Source organism: Notolepis coatsorum (genome assembly GCF_963971535.1).
Source record: "Notolepis coatsorum genome assembly, chromosome: 8".
Taxonomy (NCBI): Eukaryota; Metazoa; Chordata; class Actinopteri; order Aulopiformes; family Paralepididae; genus Notolepis; species Notolepis coatsorum.
In genome coordinates this window covers 185,609-209,841 of record NC_140172.1, presented here as the reverse complement: position 1 = coordinate 209,841, position 24,233 = coordinate 185,609, and positions in this window count along the sequence as shown.

Sequence of the window (24,233 nt, the reverse complement as noted above, 5' to 3'; positions counted from 1 at the left end):
AAACAATTCAGATATTGAAGAAGTGTGTAATACAAGTTCATGTTAAAAGGATGACACAAAAAGCCAGACCGAGGGCTTGTTTCAGTTTTATAATAAATAATCAAACTGAGATTTTTTTTCCCTGCCTATTTGTTTGGTGGAAACTTGGTCACGAAGTAAAAAAAAAAAAAAGTAGTGCCGATGTAGCTAGCTATTTTTGACGTGTTCTTGTAGTGTAGCTTGCTACATTTCTCTGGGGATAGCTTCCATTGTAGTTGAGCTATATTTAATCGAGAGTAACTTGTAGTGTAGCTTGCTATGGTCATATGGTCATCAGAGCAGTTTATATGGAACACGTTAGAAAATAACGTTGAAACTCACCGTATGTGCCTCGCGCCGTTGGACGATCAGCTTGGAGTAGACAGTTTTCGATTATGGGATGTTGATATAGATGAACCATTTCCAAGTTGTATAATACTATATACGTCCAAATAACGTTGTTTATTGAGTTAGGGCGAGCGATTGATTATCCAGTGTGTTGAGATGGAGTCCGGCTAACGATCGCGAGTGCCCGGACGAAATATGGATGAGCACTTCCTGTTTGGCGCGCCCCTCCCTCTTGGCCGATCTGCCGATCGGCCACCAGATGGCGCTCTTGAACCGTTAGACAGTTGAGTGGAGCTCACCAGTACATCTCATGTCTCCGGAGGAGAAATATGATTTTGATCACAGATTTTTGAAATATTGATATCAAAGACGAGTTACGGCGTATTCGGCAGAATGAGCATGGCGAGCAAAGACGAGTTACGGCGTTCCCGGCGATTAAAGTGTTAAGGAGAAGAACAAAACCAAAATACATGCCCTGTACCAATTGGTGGGGGTTTGCTTGAGCTGTGGAACCTCTCACTATGTGACAAATGGTCCCGACTGGAAGGATGAGACATTTCTTAAGTTGTGCTTCAGAAGGAAACTGTCCTCCTCTGGAAGATAAGGGTGCATGAATGAGAGTGGTTTTGAATGTGGGTAGGGATTCACATTCCTTCACAGCTTTGGGTAGGGCATTCCACACTGATGTGGCATAATTGCGAAACGTGTTTAGTCCCTTGTTTGAGCCGAATCTGGGTTTAACATGATTTGTTGAGCTTCCTCTGGTGTTGTGGTCGTGGTATTCACTGACCTTTGGGAAGTATTTTGACATGTACATGGGTACCTTAGTCGTATAGTGTATCTGCCAGAGTCTTCAGGGTATTCTTGTTTACCAGAGAGGAGATCAAGTACAAGAATCTAGTTCGTCTTTTTTTATTACCTTGGATGCCATTTTGTCACAGGAAATATTTGCCTCTAGGATGGAACCCAGGTATGTAATTTCATCTTTCCTTGTGACAATATTGTCACCCACTGTAACTGAGAAGCCGTCGGTCTTGCTGAGTTTGTTATTTGATCCGAAGAGAATGGACTCTGTTTTACCCAGGTGTAATGATGTTTGTTATCAGCGAGCCAGGTGCACATTCTGCCGAGTTCTGAGCTGAGGGTTTTTTCAACCTGTAACTTGTTCTTGTCAGAGACCAGCAGGGCTGAGTCGTCTGCGAACAGGAACAAGTTGCAGTCACATTTGCCATTTGCCATGGGCCTTGAGATAAAATGGGATGTTGTGATGGGGAGAGACACTCTGGAAACCCAACTCACAGGACAACACCTCTTACCATCTCATCCACACCAAGCGGGCAGGTCAGCAGGAGAACAAAGGACATCGCTTTTGGAGGGAAAACAAAACTATACTTTGGTTGTCAGCCAGACAACAAAGACCATCAACAACTTATCAACTATCATTCTTTAAATCTGATTTCTTAGATAGGACGAGAGCGGCATAGTGCTCCGGTACCTTGAATCTTTTATAGCATTCTTTATTGTAATTTGTATACAACTCTTAACTTTGATTAAACAGCTGTTGCTAACTACCTTTTCCTCCTGATTTCTCCGCCTGCACCGCTGAGAAGATAATAAGTAATTCCCAGAGCTTTAGAGTTATTGAAACAATGCAGAGTACTAACCACCCGGTTCTGATACAGAGCAGAACCGTTATTTAGCTTGGGAATCTACTTCATTTTGGTGTCGCGACCCGTGAACAAGCGGCGGCCCAGGAAGAGAATTTTTTTCCCCTTCACTCATCGACCTCATCAGCGGACGACGGGGACACAGCTGCGGGAGCTTCGTTCCTGAGAGAGAGGTGAGTGTTGGAGGAGAATGGGCTGTTCTGTTCGAACAACAAGGGGTTGGGAAAAGGAATTGCTTCATGTAGAATTATGTGAAGTAATTAAAAGACCTCATATTGTTGTAATATGATGACGTATTGGGTGCACAGACTATCTGATCATGGTGTAATGGTATTAGCGTCGCATGACGGCAGATAAAAGGCTTTTCTGGCTAGGAAGCGCGGCAATCTGGTGTGTGCGACAGGGGCGCGTTCTGAGTATATAAATTCCCTAAAAATTATTCTCAGGAAGAGGGCGCGGTAAGGGTTGATTAAGATTTGATTGTTCTGAATGGGGAGAGAGCTGTGTATAAGAAGGGCTCTGTTGCTATTTAGAACATGCAAATCAGGTATGGTAAAGATGATTTGGCACCTGCATGATCAGGGAACGTGGTTTGTGCGATTACACGTAGTAATTAATAGAAGGTAGGGGCCGGCGTGTTCAGGAAGGCTCAATAATGAATGGTTTGCTGACTGATCGCGTGATAGACAGGACGTATCTGCGGGAACCAATCGGCCGAATTAAATGAAGATATATGTTCGTCCTTAGGCATATTATCGAATTGGGTCCGGAGATCCCTTTTTAATCTTGAGCGAAACCGGCGTGTTAGTTGATTGCGTACGCTGTAATAATGAATAAGTACTTAAAAACAATTCGGTCGAGATGACTGATAAGTACTTAGTGGGAATTCGATTATGAAGCTATGGTAAGCTTAAACATTCAGTATAAAAGTGTGTGCGATTACGTTTGGTCTCGTGTTTACTAGTCGCGCTGCCGTGCGACGTTCGAGAGACGATAATATGTGCGTGAATGGAGGTTTGTATTTTTATTTGTAGTTAGGAAGCGTGTATGATTGAATGGTTGGAGAATGGCTATGGTTAGGTATGATTGGTGGTACGTATGAGAATGTTGTTGTGTTATTATGTAATTTAAGTCACCGGTTAGCCGTGGGGAAATGTAATGATAACGCTGGTTTTTCGGGGCCCGTGGAACGCAGCGGCAGTTGGCTACTGTATTAGCCTCTGAGGCGACCGGAGGATGCGGCGGACAAATAGGCGTAGGTTCAAATGTATAAGGTCGATCGATAGTGTCTTGGGATTACGGGGATGTGTTAGGCACTTAAAAATTTTCACATTGGACTTCTATAAAATAGTTGTATAATGTTTTAGGTGAACGGGATAGTATGTTGCGGGGACCCGGAAGTCGTTCTGAGCTCACCGGTGGTGACGTCGGCGGGGTCAAGCTAGTGTTTTGTGGCGGCCTATAGGCTGTTATGTTTTTATATTTCTGTTTAGATCACTACACTGGCGTTTTGAGGGGATTAGGGTTCTGTTGTGGGGAATGTCGTGTTATATTAACATTGCGAGGTGACGGCCCGCGCGGCGAAACGGGTCGATGGGTCATTGGGGAGCGTTTTTATGGGATCATGGGAGAAGCTAAGCTAATGCTACCTAGCCGCGCTAACGGCTAAAGCGGTCGCCGGTTGTGACGTCATAAGGGTGCGCGGTCTGGCGGCCTGCGACGAAGCGGCCTGCGACGGAGCTAACGAAGCTAATATGCTAAGCTAACAGTGCTGACGTCATGGTATGACGGGGCTCTCGGGATGTCTCGCGATGGGACGTCCATCTTGGTAGGGGCGCCGGCGTCCATCTTAGTAGGGGCACCAAGCGTCCATTGTTAAGGGGAAGGTGGAGTTTATTTGGGAATACGGTAGGGGACAGCAGAGGACAGGATAAGTATTTTTGGGTTCTGCTCACAGAACGTTTTCATTAGGGGGTTGGTGTACTGGTAAAGTGAGATTAGATTGTTGTGCTTTAATCTGGTGGTGGATTGTGGGGCCTTGGCCCCCCCTCCCCCTCATACACTCTCTCTCACCCCCCCCCCCCCCCTCTCTCTTTCTTTCTCTTTTTCCTTCTCTCACCCCCCCCCTTCTCTCTCTCTCTCTCTTTCCTTCTCTCACCCCCCCCTCTCTCTCTCTCTTTTTCCTTCTCTCACCCCCCCCTTCTTTCCTTCTCTCTCTTTCCTTCTCTCACCCCCCCCCCCTCTCTCTCACCCCCTCCCTCTCTCTTTCTCTTTCACCCCCCCTCTCTCTCTCTCTTTCCTTCTCTCACCCCCCCCTCCCTCTCTCTCTTTCTCTCTCACCCCCTCCCTCTCTCTTTCGCCCCCCCCCCTCTCTTTCTTTCCTTCTCTCACCCCCCCCCTCTCTCTCTCTCTCCTCCCTCCATCTCCCTTTCGCCTCTCTCCCTCTCACCTCCCCCCTTTCTCTTTCTCTCCCCCCCCCCTCTCGCTCTCTCCCTCTCGCTCACTCCCTCCCCCTCACTCCCCTCATGGGTATGGGCACAGACTATGTTGTGATGTGGTGTGGTATGAACGAGGGCTCTCGTTCCCACGCCGCCTCTCTTCCATATTTTCTTCCCCCCTCGGCCCCCCCGAAACGCTCTCTCTTTCTCTCCTAGTTTTGGGCCTGTATATAGTATGGTGTTTTCTTTATGGGTTTCAAACGCGGTGTAGTGCTGGGTTTATTGTTTATTGCTGTTTACTGTAGGGTTCAAAGGCAGTTGGTTGAGTTTGGGACTTGTTTAGTGTATGTTGTTGTTCCATTTTCAGTTTTATTGTTATTTTTAGGGAATTTCTAGTGCTGGTAGTGGTATTGGCTGGCGTTAGGGCAATGATGTCGTACTCAACCGGCGATGGGGCCGTACTCTCTGGCTCTCTCCAGGTCTCCGGCCACCTTCCGGTTTCTTGACTTAACAGAGAAATGTAGCGCTGCTGACACGGGGCAACGCGGTGGACTCCGTGTCAGTGTTTTTTGTGTGGCGTTCATGTTGGTGGGCCGTAAGTCAGAGCATATTTACTCTGCTCGGCTGCGCCTGTGATGGGGGTGTGGGTAGACAGATCATCGTAGCTCACTGTCTGCCTCCACGCGGTGACGGGGATGCGCTATGTGTGCGACTCGTCGATGCTCGCTGCCACACTGCGCACATTTTTATTTTAGCGGGGGTACGGGGACTGCTGGACGTCGTGGCGGGGGTGGGCTCGCTGTCTGCCACCGCGCATTAACGGGGATGCGCTATGCGTGCACTCGTCAAAAGCTTGCTGCCACACTACGCGCATTGGGTTATATTGTGTGTGGTTATTTGGGTGACGGTGGTTACGGTGGTTGATTGGTGTCAGAGGTGCTGTATGTGTGTGGCAGTGGTTGTGAGTGGAATGAATTTTGGATATCCTTGAGTAGGAGGCCCGGGGTTTCGCGTTCCAGGTTGCAAACTGGGGGTGACGCCATGGGCCACAGGACGAGTTGACCAGTGGGATGTCATTGGTCGGCGGGGATTTCAATGTGGGGATGGTGTCGGCGCCTGTGTTTATGAACGGGTTGTGTGACACTGTTCTAAATGCACGGGGACTTCAGTGACATAAGACACTGAAAATTGATTTCTGTTCTCGTGAGAAGCGCGTTTTAACACCTAAATGGTTAGGTGTTACGGGGGTAATATAGTAATTGTGTGTGAAATATGTATGGTACTGATATGTATAATGTAATATGAGCGGAATACATTGTTAGGCTTTCACGGACAGAAATAAATATAGTTACACATAGAAGCGAAGATAAAGCGTAATTATACACATAGTCATTTGCAAAGAACAATTAGAGTAAAAGTGAGATTATTCACCTAAATTACCATGTCCAATACAGATGTTTAGAAATGATAGGCTGTAAATTACAAATTTCTGATTGACCAACAGAAGGAGAAGGCTGATGCAAAATAAGTTCCCCGGAGTTGTGTTAAGGAGGATCATGACAACGGGATTGAGAGTTCTGGTTTTCCAATGGAGACAACTGAAAAAAGATTAAGGCTGTGTCATTGATAAATCAAAACGAAAATTGCACAAATGCTCTCAAGTGATTTTTAGTATAGGAGATGCCCGACATTCCATCCTTAAAGATAAATTATGGATTGTGAACGGGAAATGTCACTGATAATTAAGTGTATGTTTTTTCTTCTCTCTTCACAGCTGCTCCAGGACGGACGGCCAGCGCTGACAATTCCGAACCCCAACAGGGAAATCAAAGAGACTGTTGAAAGTCGGGGGGTATAGTATCACACAGCGAGTTATCAATTCCTGTTTGCACCAATATATAAGTGTGAGTGAAATTAACTCAAGTTTGGTAAAAATAGTTTGAATACAGAGAAACTTGCTTTCCAAACGGTGGTATTACGAGTGTTTGAAGAAAGGTGAGAATGGAAAATACACAGATAGGAGCAACTGGAGGGTTAGATGCACTAACCATAGAAAGAGTAGACAATCTGTCTATTTCAACGACTGGAGATGTCACAATAAAAGTGACGAAAAAATGGCCAAAGATATTCAGGCCATTACAGAACCTTGTATTTAAATGTAAAATAGGAGGCCGGTATAGAATGCGCACCCAAATCAGGAAACAGAAAAAGAGATTACGAAAGGTGATGAAAAGAAATAATGCCGGTAGTGGGGTAATGCCGATAACCTCTGCAGACATTACATTGACCGAATTGAACAGTGACGTTAACCTGATTGACTGGAATGTGATCGACTCCCCGCTAGTGTCCAGTGTGACGGAGGGACTGGAAATAATGTCTTTTACTCCGCCACAGGGAGTCGTTGCAGCGAGCGACCCAGAGACAACTGTATTACCCGAGTCGATCCACGCTGAAGTGTCCGTTGCAGGTGACTGCCAGTTAACCAAGAGACAAAGAAAGCAACTGAGGAGAGCGATGTTGTTGCAGCAGTCCCAGGGAGTTGACGCTGGCCGTACGGAGACCAACAACAGGTATGGGATAATACATGAACAGTTTCTACAGCCCACCTGTGTCTCGTGCCCAGGTTTTCTCCACCCCCACCATCAGTACCAAACTGAGGGATGTGGCCCGATGACTAGGAGTCAGTCAACAAGGGCCAGGGTGGAGGAAGAGGGGAAGACGTGCCTCCCTCTAGAACGACAGCTAGCCGAGGCTAGACAGGTAGTGGAATCAGGGCCGCCTCAGGGGGTGTGCGAGCAGTGCGGTCGCACAGGGCCTCGCGGGAAGGGGGGCCTCGCAAAAAATAAATACAAAAAAAATAAAAAATTTTTTTTTTTTTTTTTTTTTTTATTATTTTTTATTATTTTTTTTAATTTTTTTTTAATTTTTTTGCGAGGCCCCCCTTCCCGCGAGGCCCTTTTTCATCACAGACCTAAAATCTAGTTTTGCTTATATGCTTATATATTTCACATTAGACACGTTTGTAGAATGTGTCTGACTTCCTGGCTCTGCAGACTGCAGTTTTCCGGTTTCTGCGGATTTGCTGCTCTACAGATTTTAGGATAGTGTTTCCGGCCCGTCCGCCGACCGCCGTAATACCAAATAGAAGAAGAAGACACACGAGGTAGATAATTCAGCGCTATTCAGAGGAGCGAGGCGAGTGGATGTCTTTTCAAAAGAAGGAGAAGAGAACTTGTGAGCAGATAAATCTGTTAGGCAGCAATATGCCGAAAGGTGTCCAGTCTGCCGGAAAGTACTCGAAGAAGAAGAAGAAGAAGAATTACACCGTGGGCCAAGTCGCCATGATGCTGTCGCCGGCTAGTAGCTAGCTTAGCTAACGGCTAACCTATCCAGAGGAGCGAGGCGAGGCGAGTGGATGTCTTTTCAAAAGAAGCAATACGCCGAAAGGTGTCCAGTCTGCCGGAAAGTACTCGAAGAAGAAGAAGAAGAAATTACACCGTGGGGCCAAGAAAGTCTCCTTCCACGTGACGTTGATACTGCGTTATGGTGAGTGACCGTGAGTCAACATATTATTATATACCCGCCGTGGATCTGTCTTTCTCTCTCTGGAGCCAAACTGGTCGACTACTGTAGCTAATACTACTAGTAGCTAACGCTAACGGTGTGTGCCTGCTGGTGGTGAGAGCACCTGGCTGTATGCAGCTACATAGAGCCACGTGCCTGATTGAGCTAACTGTTAGCCAGACGCCATGTGTGGGCTGGCTGGCTGGCTGTCGGCCCACCACGTCCTCCCCACACCCAGTCTCCTCGGCCGGAGCCGTGGCCCCCCGTACTATACCAGGAGGGAGGGGTGGGGAGCGAAGGTGGAGGGAGGCGCGCTGAGGCCTTTCGTCAACGTGGAGACCTGTGTTGCGCGGCCTTTCGCCCTGCGCCCTCGTGCAGGTAACTAAGATTAATGAAAATGTCATGACATTACCCCACTCTTACTTCCTTCCCCTCCCGAATGTTTTGTTAATAACAATGTTTTTTTCCAGGCAAAACATATGCTACTTCACAACATTTGGAGATACGACATGTGCTGTGTGTGAATGGTGTAGCTTGTGTAGCTTGTGTAGCTTGTGTAGCGTTGGGCCATTGGCCAAAGCTGTGTGTGGCCTGGTGTCACAGAGTACCTGGCTAGCCTATTTAGCTGATGTCGGCCATTGGCTCCTTGCTTTGGTTTCTCTGGTATACCCTGCTCTTCTTGTTGGATTTAAGTGTTGATCTTTGTCCTTTTGAATCTGTCATACATGCTCTAGTCTCTAACACACACACACATGACAAACACACATGTTCTCTCTCTCTCTCTCTCTCTCTTTCTAACACACACAGTCTGCCTATGGCGGCCTTTCTCGATGGCTAGGCTGTGCTCAAGGATCTTCAGTCACAGTGCTCAGGTATTCTGCCACTGTGTACTCTCTGTTTAGGGCCAAATAGCATTTCAATTTCTTTCCAATGTGTCTCTCTCTCTCTCTCTCTCTCTCTCTCTCTCTCTCTTTTGATCTTTGTCCTTTTGAATCTGTCATACATGCTCTAGTCTCTCTCTAACACACACACACATGACAAACACATGTTCTCTCTCTCTCTGTACACTGTATATTGACTGTAGAACGGGAGCTCTCTCTCGCTCTCTCTTTTGCTATATGTTGACTGTATCATGCCCCGCCTCGGGCAGCGCTATTATTTAAGAATATGTTGACTGTATATATAAAAAAAAAAAAAAAATATATATATATATATATATTTTTTTTTTTTTTTTTTTTTTTTTTTTACCTTTGGGGGGGGGGGGGGGGGGGGGCTCGCGTTAAATCTCGCACAGGGCCTCGCATTTCTCCCAGGCGGCCCTGAGTGGAATACCTCCAAGGCCTAATCCAGTCCACACAGCCCGGAGGGGAGACAGGTTCCAATGGAGAACCAGATGGCCAGAGACGGGCCCAGTTGGGGCCACAAGGGGGTCATGCGCCGAAACAACAACAAAAGTCAAGAGGAGCATTCGGGTGGCAACCACGAGGAAGAGGTGGAGGCAGAGGCAGGAATCCGAATGGATGTTGGCCGTGCGGGACTCACGGACACCTTTCTCGGGAATGTGCTCAAGGAACTGTGACTGAACCAAATAGGTACGTGGCTTTCTCCTCAGAACAGGCTCCAGGGAACCATGGCGATGATGGCATACAGCCAGGACATGCTCTGGGCCCGATGCCCCCAGGGCCATCCGATCACAGGAGGGCGACCCGCCGGGTCCCACAACCCAAAGGGGGATACCGCCAGTGTTGTTGGATCTGTGGAGTGAAAGGTAATTTTCAAAGGTCATGTCTGCAGAGGCCACCGGCAGAATAAAAAATATATGCAACTGACTAGGGTAAAGGTGGGATATATTGAATAATAGAAAATGCTCCTAATTAGATTAGAATAAAAATAGAATAAAAAATAAATAGAGGGGCTAGGTGATTAGATTATGAATGGAAGTTACTAAAAACGGATGTATGAGTGACTGACAAATGCATGAACTAATCAGACTAACAAGAAAATCTAATTATGTTAAACAGTTAATATTGACAATGCGGAAGCTAGTGGTCAGTAAATTATCCATGCTTGGTCAATATTCAGATTGGTCAAAGGGTGGAGTGCATGATTGGGAGATTAAAAAGACCCATAGTTGTTTCTAGTTTTTTTATAGTATTGATAGATGGGTATTAACAGTTATGAGTAATAGAAATAGATGTTTACTTTTATTTTTCTGTAGAACTTCTCTTTTCTGGTGTGTTACCTGCAATTCCTGACTTAGGCCGGGAGCGTTCATTTTGTTTATTCATTTGATTTCCCTTTTTTGTTTCTTAGTTAATACAGGGGTGCATAAGCCTCTAGATGATAGGTTAAAAATTAGTTGAAAAAAAAAAAAAAAAAAAAACTCACAAGTTTGGTTTATTTTTCCATTTATTGGTTTGGCATGGTTTTTCTTTGTATGTTTTGTTTTCTGTTTCCTTTCTTTCTATATATTTTTTCTTAGGGTACCTGGCAAGCTGGGAGTGATCTCGACACATCAGGACAGGGTAGTATATAAAATAAAATGGACTGGGAACAAAGTGAATGGATATGAGCTGGTTCATGGATTTTTGTTCTCCGCCCATTGAATACCCGGTTTTAGGGGCTGGGGGTGTGTCGTGATTGGTGAAAGTGTTGGGAAGCATGATTCTCTGTACATTAATAAAGCTCAATAGGTTTGGTCGCTATTGGCCAAGTTAGTCTTTGTGTAGGGTGTGAACATGTGCAATTGATGATTGGCTTGTGGGGGACTCTGTGGGCTTGATGAAGGCTGGCGGAGAGTGTGGTAGATGTGTGTTTAAGGCGGACTGTGATTTGTTGCCATACACACAGGATTACTGGGAGAGTGGATGTGTCAGTGCTGACCGTCCGGGCCGGGGTGCAGCTGTCCGGGGACGAAGGTCACGATGTTTGAATGTATATTCCACATCGAAGGGTGGTGGAGTATACTGTTTTGACAGCATAATATAATGAGAGCCATGTGAATTTTTCAGAATTTTGAAAATTAATGATCTAGAAGCCATGAAATATATAGATAAATGATTTGGAAAAGAAAGTTGTCAAAACTCAGACCAGTAAAGAGTGTCTGAGGGAGGAAAAGTATGGATTCTCAATCAATTGTTGTGGTAGAAGTGACCTGCACTGTCCCGAAGCGAAATCTATATTCACTGCAGGATACAAATGGGAGATTGGGGAACCAGACACTGGCTAGTGTCTACCCAAAGGTCCATGGGGAATTCCAACGCTGCAGGGCACCTAGAGAAGAACCAGGAGAAGTCTACCTCTCAGGCCGGGAGAGTTCCGGCCAACGCAGTGACCGGGTCTTGAGGCTTCAGAGGGAAACGACAGGCAACCAACGAGGAGACAGGCGGCTAGGCCTCAGCAACAACTCCGGCTGTCAACAGACGGGCTGCAAGACCTTAACCATTGACCAGGGGGTCTACAAGCGAAAGGGGGGAGCTGCTATCGCCCCTATCAACGACCAGGCGGAGGGGGAGAAAAGCAAACCTCTTCCACTAATCCAAGGGTCAACGGGGGTTGAGCAGCCAGCGACGACCTCCCCACCGCTGTGACAGCAATAGAAAAATACAGCAGGGGGTCCTACCCCCTAATAGAGGTCAACACGAGTCAGGATGTTCTCGACAGAAGACGGGGTGTGATAGAAAGGCAATTTGCTTTCTAATTCCTCCTCCCAGAATGGGTGGCACCATTCAGCAGTCGTGAACTGCACCAGCTCTGAGCGATATGGAGGAGGCCAGGTCGATTTAGAAGGCATTGACCCCGCTCCTCACTCTACAAGTCAGAATTTGACAAATCACAGTTGAAACCAATGGAAATTGATCTTGGTACGAAAACAGGTTGTTAAAGACTGTACACGGGACACAAAAACAGAAACTGCTAATAAAGGTGTTTGAATTTATAATTACATATAAGAAAGAGATATAGAAAACGAATGTTAGGTTGAATTTTAGGATCTGAGTGTGGCAACCCATATGTATTTTATCCTAATATGATATCTATGTTTGACATATTAAGGATAGATAAACTATCCGAGTGTGGAAATGTGGTAGATTTTGGGACATAGATCATCATCATAGGATTTCAAAGCAAACTAATGTGTAGAAACAGTCGAAGTGAAACAATTGGCCCTTAACTATAGTTTCATAGAATGTGTTACCAAGACCTGGTGTTCACTCCAGGAGGTCATTTGCATATAGTGGCAGCTGGGGTAATACTTACTTCCCCTTAGGGGGTGTGTAAGAACAAAGGGCAGGAAATTCTAGAGAAACATGTGTCTCCTTTTAGGAGACATCAATGTGGCCAACTGGTCTGCCAAAGACAATGATTAGGTCACATGCAGTTGGTATTTGATGGCTGCATGTGACCATCAAAGGTCTGATAACCCATTTAGACACACACACACACACACACACACACACACACACACACAGAGGACACATGCATGACACACACACCTCATAAACAACTTAGTTTTTGATATGGAAGAATGTATAGTAAATGAAAGCTAAAAGTATAAACTGTGTAAAATCAGATGATGTAAGTTAAAATATAAATAGAATAGGTTTGTTTATATTGGGGTAAGAATTCTGAAGTCATATTTAAACTAGGTAATTCGTTTTCACTTAAAGTGAAAATAGGTAATAATGATAAGAAATGTGTTCAAGTATAATATCTCTGTGTTTAGGTGATCAATTACAATTCAAATATATATGTTATGAAATCAATAATGCAATGTATTAAGGTAGATTGATAGATTGAATGAAACAAATGAAAGTATATATTGTTGACTGTGTAAGGACCGCCTCCGTTTGCATTCAAACATAGAGAGGCTGTGATTGGACAAACCACAGCTTATGATGTCATCACAACGAGACGCTGGGCCTTGAGATAAAATGGGATGTTGTGATGGGGAGAGACACTCTGGAAACCCAACTCACAGGACAACACCTCTTACCATCTCATCCACACCAAGCGGGCAGGTCAGCAGGAGAACAAAGGACATCGCTTTTGGAGGGAAAACAAAACTATACTTTGGTTGTCAGCCAGACAACAAAGACCATCAACAACTTATCAACTATCATTCTTTAAATCTGATTTCTTAGATAGGACGAGAGCGGCATAGTGCTCCGGTACCTTGAATATTTTATAGCATTCTTTATTGTAATTTGTATACAACTCTTAACTTTGATTAAACAGCTGTTGCTAACTACCTTTTCCTCCTGATTTCTCCGCCTGCACCGCTGAGAAGATAATAAGTAATTCCCAGAGCTTTAGAGTTATTGAAACAACGCAGAGTACTAACCACCCGGTTCTGATACAGAGCAGAACCGTTATTTAGCTTGGGAATCTACTGCAGTACTTTTCAACCTGTTCGTAGACAATGTTTTCCATGGTTTTCGAGGTGGAGGTGAGAATAGAAACAGGGCGGTAGTTGCCTGGGTCTAATTTACTGCCCTTTTTGTGCAGAGGGGTCACTCTCGCAATTTTGAAGTCCTTGGGGACTTGTCCCTGTTTTAGGGAGAGGTCTATTATGTGTGTGATGACTGGGGTGATGGCGGCTGCTGAGTCCATGAGGAATTTGGAGGGGATGTTGTCATGGCCAGTGGCCTTGTTCTGTTGGAGGGCGCTCAGTTTTTTTGAGCACCTCATCTGTTGTTACCATTTCCAGTTTGAAGTTCTGTCGGCCACCCGCCCCCTCCGGACGGGTGTCCCCCAGGGCTCGGTCCTAGGACCCCTTCTCTTCTCCCTCTACACTAAATCACTGGGTAACATTATCACGTCTCATGGCTTCTCATATCATTGTTATGCCGATGATACTCAACTCTTCCTCTCCTTCCCTCCCTCAGATATCCACGTCTCTGAGCGGATCTCGGCCTGTCTGTCCGACATCTCCGCCTGGATGACGACCAACCACCTCAAACTGAACCTAAGCAAAACAGAATTGCTCCACCTGCCGGCCAAATCCTCCCCCCTGATCGACCTCTCCATCACAGTCGAGAATGCAGCTGTGACCGCATCGCCGACCGCCAAGAACCTTGGTGTTGTCCTCGACGACCAGTTGAACTTCTCTGCTCACATCGCAGCGACAACCAGAACCTGCAGATTCCTCCTGAGCAACATCAGAAGGATACGCCCCTTCCTGACAAAAGAAGCCACCCAATTCCTCGTCCAATCAACAGTCATCTCCCGCCTCGACTACTGCAACGCACTGCTAGCTGGCCTCCCGGCCACTGCCACCAAGCCTCTTCAACTCATTCAAAATGCAGCGGCCCGCCTGATCTCAAACCTACCGAAGTCGGCCCATGTCACCCCACTTCTTAGGGACCTGCACTGGCTCCCCATTGCTGCACGTATCCGCTTCAAGGCCCTCGACCTAGCATACCGTGCGGCAAAGGGAACCGCTCCCGCCTACCTCCGGTCAATGGTCTCTAACTACACACCCTCAAGACCCCTACGCTCTGCATCTTCTGGCTGCCTCAGATCTACTCCTATCCAAGCTCCCGGAGGGTCATCAAAGAGAAGCCGCCTATTCTCAGTCCTTGCCCCACAATGGTGGAATGAACTACCCATCCCAGTTAGGACAGCCGAATCCCGTCCAATCTTTCGCCGTCGACTAAAGACTCACTTCTTCAACCATTATCTGAAATGATAAAAAAAAAAAAAAAAAAAAAAAAAAAAAAAAACTAACCCCGACTAACCTTACTGTCATGCACTTGTCCTAATAAACTAACCTACACTGTAACACGCAACACTTTGATGAACATTGTTACTCAGCTGATAGAGTTATACCCTTCTTGCTGTCTTGTCGCACAGAACTTGTAAGTCGCTTTGGATAAAAGCGTCAGCTAAATGACTAAATGTAAATGTAAATGTAAGTCGTCTTTGCGGGCTGCCTCTGCACGTGGGGACACGTGATGCAAGGCTTCTATCCTCCCTACAACCTACCAGTGGGGGGGCATATGCGAGCAACGTCCAAGACAGGGGAATGGAGAATTGGCACAGCAAAATTGGGATGGGAGAAAAATAGAAAAAAAGGAGAAAAAGTGGATTAAAAAAAATAATAGCTGGTGTGATGTGGCCCTAAATGTTGCATATTTATTAAGTTAATATAAAACAGTGTTTGAGTTTGTTAAATACATACATGCTTTAAATTCTTTTGTAGCCACATATTATGTGGAGCTCGCCCACACATCCTTCCATCGGACGGTGCGACAGCGGTTAATATGTCTAGGCCTCTACGTTTCTATATGTTTAATATACTATGCAATGTTGTGAGTGTTGTTCGAATGCAATATGTTGCTGCTGTATAAATAAACCTGTTGATTGAGCAAACAATGCATTTGTTATCGTTTGGTAAATTTGGTATTTTTTGTTACAATTGATCGATTAATTGGAAGGCGGCTGGGTGGCGCAGCGGACATTGTGCTCGTCACCAACGCAAGAGACACCGGTCTCGAATCCAGCTGTCAGCGTTGCCTCTGGCTTGGGCCGGCCGTCATACTGACTCAATTGGCAGAGTTAGCGGGAGGGGGGTCGATGGGTGGTAATCTGTCGTTGTAAACAGCGACTCCTACAGGTCGGTCAGGGCGCCTGCACAGCAAGGACAGGAGATGTCGAGGGTAGTGTGAGCCTCCCACACATTACACCTCGCCAATGAGAGTCCGCGCTGGCAGGTGAAAATAAGTGACAGGCTGCCTCCACATGTATCGGAGGGGACATGTGATGGGCTTCTATCCTCCCTACGCCAGTGGGGGGCACATGCGAGCAATGATCAGGACAGGGGAGGGAGAATTGGCACGAGAGGAAATTGGGATGGGAGAAAAATCACAGAAAAAGGAGGAGAAAAAGTAGGTAAAAAAGAAATATTGATCGATTAATTGTGTTTGTGTTGTTTTTTCATTTTGTCAGTGTATGAAGAGGAGTGACTGACATTGAAACAGGAACCAGCGAGGATGCAAAGCATGTTAAACCATTGGAGTTTTCGTTGCACATAGAAACAACGTGACTCACGAGATGAGTTGTTACAGAGCTGTCGAACGCAGGGCTGAATAGCTAGATGTCATAGCTTCTCATAGTGAAGGTCCGCACTGCTCTGTGTATAATATTAAATGACAATTGCGCCTTGACTTGCCCATTACGCACAACTATTACTCGCACACTGTGCTCCTAAATGATTTTTCCGGTTTGCACGAATCTATTTTTAGGGGCAAATGCGAGTGAAATGCTTGCACTGTAGAGCCCTAGACTATATGTCGTGACACAAACCTAGACTATAAGACTCTGTCGTGACACAAACCTAGACTATAAGACTCTGTCATGACACAAACCTAGACTATAAGGCTGTCGTGACACAAACCTAGACTATAAGGCTGTCGTGACACAAACCTAGACTATAAGACTCTGTCGTGACACAAACCTAGACTATAAGGCTCTGTCGTGACACAAACCTAGACTATAAGGCTGTCGTGACACAAACCTAGACTATAAGACTCTGTCGTGACACAAACCTAGACTATAAGGCTGTCGTGACACAAACCTAGACTATAAGGCTGTCGTGACACAAACCTAGACTATAAGACTCTGTCGTGACACAAACCTAGACTATAAGACTCTGTCGTGACACAAACCTAGACTATAAGACTCTGTCGTGACACAAACCTAGACTATAAGGCTGTCGTGACACAAACCTAGACTATAAGGCTGTCGTGACACAAACCTAGACTATAAGGCTGTCGTGACACAAACCTAGACTATAAGGCTGTCGTGACACAAACCTAGACTATAAGACTCTGTCGTGACACAAACCTAGACTATAGGGCTGTCGTGACACAAACCTAGACTATAAGACTCTGTCGTGACACAAACCTAGACTATAAGGCTGTCGTGACACAAACCTAGACTATAAGACTCTGTCGTGACACAAACCTAGACTATAAGGCTGTCGTGACACAAACCTAGACTATAAGACTCTGTCGTGACACAAACCTAGACTATAAGGCTGTCGTGACACAAACCTAGACTATACGACTCTGTCGTGACACAAACCTAGACTATAAGACTGTCGTGACACAAACCTAGACTATAAGGCTCTGTCGTGACACAAACCTAGACTATAAGGCTGTCGTGACACAAACCTAGACTATAAGGCTCTGTCGTGACACAAACCTAGACTATAAGGCTGTCGTGACACAAACCTAGACTATAAGGCTGTCGTGACACAAACCTAGACTATAAGGCTGTCGTGACACAAACCTAGACTATAAGGCTCTGTCGTGACACAAACCTAGACTATAAGGCTCTGTCGTGACACAAACCTAGACTATAAGACTCAGTCGTGACACAAACCTAGACTATAAGGCTCTGTCGTGACACAAACCTAGACTATAAGACTCTGTCGTGACACAAACCTAGACTATAAGACTCTGTCGTGACACAAACCTAGACTATAAGGCTGTCGTGACACAAACCTAGACTATAAGGCTGTCGTGACACAAACCTAGACTATAAGACTCTGTCGTGACACAAACCTAGACTATAAGACTCTGTCGTGACACAAACCTAGACTATAAGGCTGTCGTGACACAAACCTAGACTATAAGGCTGTCGTGACACAAACCTAGACTATAAGACTCTGTCGTGACACAAACCTAGACTATAAGGCTGTCGTGACACAAACCTAGACTATAAGACTGTTGTGACACAAACCTAGACTATAAGGCTGTTGTGACACAAACCTAGACTATAAGACTCTGTCGTGACACAAACCTAGACTATAAGGCTGTCGTGACACAAACCTAGACTATAAGGCTGTCGTGACACAAACCTAGACTATAAGACTCTGTCGTGACACAAACCTAGACTATAAGACTGTCGTGACACAAACCTAGACTATAAGGCTGTCGTGACACAAACCTAGACTATAAGGCTGTCGTGACACAAACCTAGACTATAAGGCTGTCGTGACACAAACCTAGACTATAAGGCTGTCGTGACACAAACCTAGACTATAAGGCTGTCGTGACACAAACCTAGACTATAAGGCTGTTGTGACACAAACCTAGACTATAAGGCTGTCGTGACACAAACCTAGACTATAAGACTGTCGTGACACAAACCTAGACTATAAGGCTGTTGTGACACAAACCTAGACTATAAGGCTGTTGTGACACAAACCTAGACTATAAGGCTGTCGTGACACAAACCTAGACTATAAGGCTGTCGTGACACAAACCTAGACTATAAGACTGTCGTGACACAAACCTAGACTATAAGGCTGTCGTGACACAAACCTAGACTATAAGGCTGTCGTGACACAAACCTAGACTATAAGGCTGTCGTGACACAAACCTAGACTATAAGACTCTGTTGTGACACAAACCTAGACTATAAGGCTGTCGTGACACAAACCTAGACTATAAGGCTGTCGTGACACAAACCTAGACTATAAGACTCTGTCGTGACACAAACCTAGACTATAAGACTGTCGTGACACAAACCTAGACTATAAGGCTCTGTCGTGACACAAACCTAGACTATAAGGCTGTCGTGACACAAACCTAGACTATAAGGCTGTCGTGACACAAACCTAGACTATAAGGCTGTCGTGACACAAACCTAGACTATAAGGCTCTGTCGTGACACAAACCTAGACTATAAGGCTGTCGTGACACAAACCTAGACTATAAGACTCTGTCGTGACACAAACCTAGACTATAAGGCTGTCGTGACACAAACCTAGACTATAAGACTCTGTCGTGACACAAACCTAGACTATAAGACTCTGTCGTGACACAAACCTAGACTATAAGGCTGTCGTGACACAAACCTAGACTATAAGACTCTGTCGTGACACAAACCTAGACTATAAGACTCTGTCGTGACACAAACCTAGACTATAAGGCTGTCGTGACACAAACCTAGACTATAAGGCTGTCGTGACACAAACCTAGACTATAAGGCTGTCGTGACACAAACCTAGACTATAAGACTCTGTCGTGACACAAACCTAGACTATAAGGCTGTCGTGACACAAACCTAGACTATAAGACTCTGTCGTGACACAAACCTAGACTATAAGGCTGTCGTGACACAAACCTAGACTATAAGACTCAGTCGTGACACAAACCTAGACTATAAGACTCTGTCGTGACACAAACCTAGACTATAAGGCTGTCGTGACACAAACCTAGACTATAAGACTCTGTCGTGACACAAACCTAGACTATAAGGCTGTCGTGACACAAACCTAGACTATAAGACTCTGTCGTGACACAAACCTAGACTATAAGGCTGTCGTGACACAAACCTAGACTATAAGGCTCTGTCGTGACACAAACCTAGACTATAAGGCTGTCGTGACACAAACCTAGACTATAAGGCTGTCGTGACACAAACCTAGACTATAAGGCTGTCGTGACACAAACCTAGACTATAAGGCTGTCGTGACACAAACCTAGACTATAAGGCTGTCGTGACACAAACCTAGACTATAAGACTCTGTCGTGACACAAACCTAGACTATAAGACTCTGTCGTGACACAAACCTAGACTATAAGGCTGTCGTGACACAAACCTAGACTATAAGGCTGTCGTGACACAAACCTAGACTATAAGACTCTGTCGTGACACAAACCTAGACTATAAGGCTGTCGTGACACAAACCTAGACTATAAGACTCTGTCGTGACACAAACCTAGACTATAAGGCTGTCGTGACACAAACCTAGACTATAAGACTCAGTCGTGACACAAACCTAGACTATAAGACTCTGTCGTGACACAAACCTAGACTATAAGGCTGTCGTGACACAAACCTAGACTATAAGGCTGTCGTGACACAAACCTAGACTATAAGACTCTGTCGTGACACAAACCTAGACTATAAGGCTGTCGTGACACAAACCTAGACTATAAGACTCTGTCGTGACACAAACCTAGACTATAAGGCTGTCGTGACACAAACCTAGACTATAAGACTCTGTCGTGACACAAACCTAGACTATAAGGCTGTCGTGACACAAACCTAGACTATAAGACTCTGTCGTGACACAAACCTAGACTATAAGGCTGTCGTGACACAAACCTAGACTATAAGACTCTGTCGTGACACAAACCTAGACTATAAGGCTGTCGTGACACAAACCTAGACTATAAGGCTCTGTCGTGACACAAACCTAGACTATAAGGCTCTGTCGTGACACAAACCTAGACTATAAGGCTCTGTTGTGACACAAACCTAGACTATAAGACTCTGTCGTGACACAAACCTAGACTATAAGGCTGTCGTGACACAAACCTAGACTATAAGGCTGTCGTGACACAAACCTAGACTATAAGGCTCTGTCGTGACACAAACCTAGACTATAAGGCTGTTGTGACACAAACCTAGACTATAAGGCTCTGTCTTGACACAAACCTAGACTATAAGGGTGTTGTGACACAAACCTAGACTATAAGGCTGTCGTGACACAAACCTAGACTATAAGGCTGTCGTGACACAAACCTAGACTATAAGACTGTCGTGACACAAACCTAGACTATAAGACTCTGTCGTGACACAAACCTAGACTATAAGACTGTCGTGACACAAACCTAGACTATAAGACTGTCGTGACACAAACCTAGACTATAAGGCTGTCGTGACACAAACCTAGACTATAAGGCTCTGTCGTGACACAAACCTAGACTATAAGACTCTGTCGTGACACAAACCTAGACTATAAGACTGTCGTGACACAAACCTAGACTATAAGGCTGTCGTGACACAAACCTAGACTATAAGGCTGTCGTGACACAAACCTAGACTATAAGACTCTGTCGTGACACAAACCTAGACTATAAGACTCTGTCGTGACACAAACCTAGACTATAAGGCTGTCGTGACACAAACCTAGACTATAAGGCTGTCGTGACACAAACCTAGACTATAAGACTCTGTCGTGACACAAACCTAGACTATAAGGCTGTTGTGACACAAACCTAGACTATAAGGCTGTCGTGACACAAACCTAGACTATAAGGCTGTCGTGACACAAACCTAGACTATAAGACTCTGTCGTGACACAAACCTAGACTATAAGGCTGTTGTGACACAAACCTAGACTATAAGGCTGTTGTGACACAAACCTAGACTATAAGGCTCTGTCGTGACACAAACCTAGACTATAAGACTCTGTCGTGACACAAACCTAGACTATAAGGCTGTCGTGACACAAACCTAGACTATAAGACTCTGTCGTGACACAAACCTAGACTATAAGACTCTGTCGTGACACAAACCTAGACTATAAGGCTGTCGTGACACAAACCTAGACTATAAGACTCTGTCGTGACACAAACCTAGACTATAAGACTCTGTCGTGACACAAACCTAGACTATAAGGCTCTGTCGTGACACAAACCTAGACTATAAGGCTGTCGTGACACAAACCTAGACTATAAGGCTGTCGTGACACAAACCTAGACTATAAGACTCTGTCGTGACACAAACCTAGACTATAAGGCTGTCGTGACACAAACCTAGACTATAAGACTGTCGTGACACAAACCTAGACTATAAGATTCTGTCGTGACACAAACCTAGACTATAAGGCTGTCGTGACACAAACCTAGACTATAAGGCTCTGTCGTGACACAAACCTAGACTATAAGGCTGTCGTGACACAAACCTAGACTATAAGGCTGTCGTGACACAAACCTAGACTATAAGACTCTGTCGTGACACAAACCTAGACTATAAGACTCTGTCGTGACACAAACCTAGACTATAAGGCTGTCGTGACACAAACCTAGACTATAAGACTCTGTCGTGACACAAACCTAGACTATAAGACTCTGTCGTGACACAAACCTAGACTATAAGGCTGTCGTGACACAAACCTAGACTATAAGGCTGTCGTGACACAAACCTAGACTATAAGGCTCTGTCGTGACACAAACCTAGACTATAAGACTGTCGTGACACAAACCTAGACTATAAGGCTGTCGTGACACAAACCTAGACTATAAGGCTGTCGTGACACAAACCTAGACTATAAGGCTGTCGTGACACAAACCTAGACTATAAGGCTCTGTCGTGACACAAACCTAGACTATAAGGCTGTCGTGACACAAACCTAGACTATAAGGCTCTGTCGTGACACAAACCTAGACTATAAGGCTGTCGTGACACAAACCTAGACTATAAGGCTGTCGTGACACAAACCTAGACTATAAGGCTGTCGTGACACAAACCTAGACTATAAGGCTGTCGTGACACAAACCTAGACTATAAGACTCTGTCGTGACACAAACCTAGACTATAAGGCTGTCGTGACACAAACCTAGACTATAAGGCTGTCGTGACACAAACCTAGACTATAAGACTCTGTCGTGACACAAACCTAGACTATAAGGCTGTCGTGACACAAACCTAGACTATAAGGCTGTCGTGACACAAACCTAGACTATAAGACTCTGTCGTGACACAAACCTAGACTATAAGGCTGTCGTGACACAAACCTAGACTATAAGACTCTGTCGTGACACAAACCTAGACTATAAGGCTGTCGTGACACAAACCTAGACTATAAGACTCTGTCGTGACACAAACCTAGACTATAAGGCTCTGTCGTGACACAAACCTAGACTATAAGGCTGTCGTGACACAAACCTAGACTATAAGGCTGTCGTGACACAAACCTAGACTATAAGACTCTGTCGTGACACAAACCTAGACTATAAGGCTGTCGTGACACAAACCTAGACTATAAGGCTGTCGTGACACAAACCTAGACTATAAGACTCTGTCGTGACACAAACCTAGACTATAAGGCTGTCGTGACACAAACCTAGACTATAAGACTCTGTCGTGACACAAACCTAGACTATAAGGCTGTCGTGACACAAACCTAGACTATAAGACTCTGTCGTGACACAAACCTAGACTATAAGGCTCTGTCGTGACACAAACCTAGACTATAAGGCTGTCGTGACACAAACCTAGACTATAAGACTGTCGTGACACAAACCTAGACTATAAGGCTGTCGTGACACAAACCTAGACTATAAGGCTGTCGTGACACAAACCTAGACTATAAGGCTCTGTCGTGACACAAACCTAGACTATAAGACTCTGTCGTGACACAAACCTAGACTATAAGGCTGTCGTGACACAAACCTAGACTATAAGGCTGTCGTGACACAAACCTAGACTATAAGGCTGTCGTGACACAAACCTAGACTATAAGGCTCTGTCGTGACACAAACCTAGACTATAAGACTCTGTCGTGACACAAACCTAGACTATAAGACTCTGTCGTGACACAAACCTAGACTATAAGACTCTGTTGTGACACAAACCTAGACTATAAGGCTCTGTCGTGACACAAACCTAGACTATAAGACTGTTGTGACACAAACCTAGACTATAAGACTCAGTCGTGACACAAACCTAGACTATAAGGCTGTCGTGACACAAACCTAGACTATAAGGCTGTCGTGACACAAACCTAGACTATAAGGCTGTCGTGACACAAACCTAGACTATAAGACTCTGTCGTGACACAAACCTAGACTATAAGGCTGTCGTGACACAAACCTAGACTATAAGGCTGTCGTGACACAAACCTAGACTATAAGGCTGTCGTGACACAAACCTAGACTATAAGACTCTGTCGTGACACAAACCTAGACTATAAGGCTGTCGTGACACAAACCTAGACTATAAGGCTGTCGTGACACAAACCTAGACTATAAGGCTGTCGTGACACAAACCTAGACTATAAGGCTGTCGTGACACAAACCTAGACTATAAGACTCTGTCGTGACACAAACCTAGACTATAAGGCTGTCGTGACACAAACCTAGACTATAAGGCTGTCGTGACACAAACCTAGACTATAAGGCTGTCGTGACACAAACCTAGACTATAAGACTCTGTCGTGACACAAACCTAGACTATAAGACTCTGTCGTGACACAAACCTAGACTATAAGGCTGTCGTGACACAAACCTAGACTATAAGGCTCTGTCGTGACACAAACCTAGACTATAAGGCTGTCGTGACACAAACCTAGACTATAAGGCTGTCGTGACACAAACCTAGACTATAAGGCTCTGTCGTGACACAAACCTAGACTATAAGGCTCTGTCGTGACACAAACCTAGACTATAAGACTCTG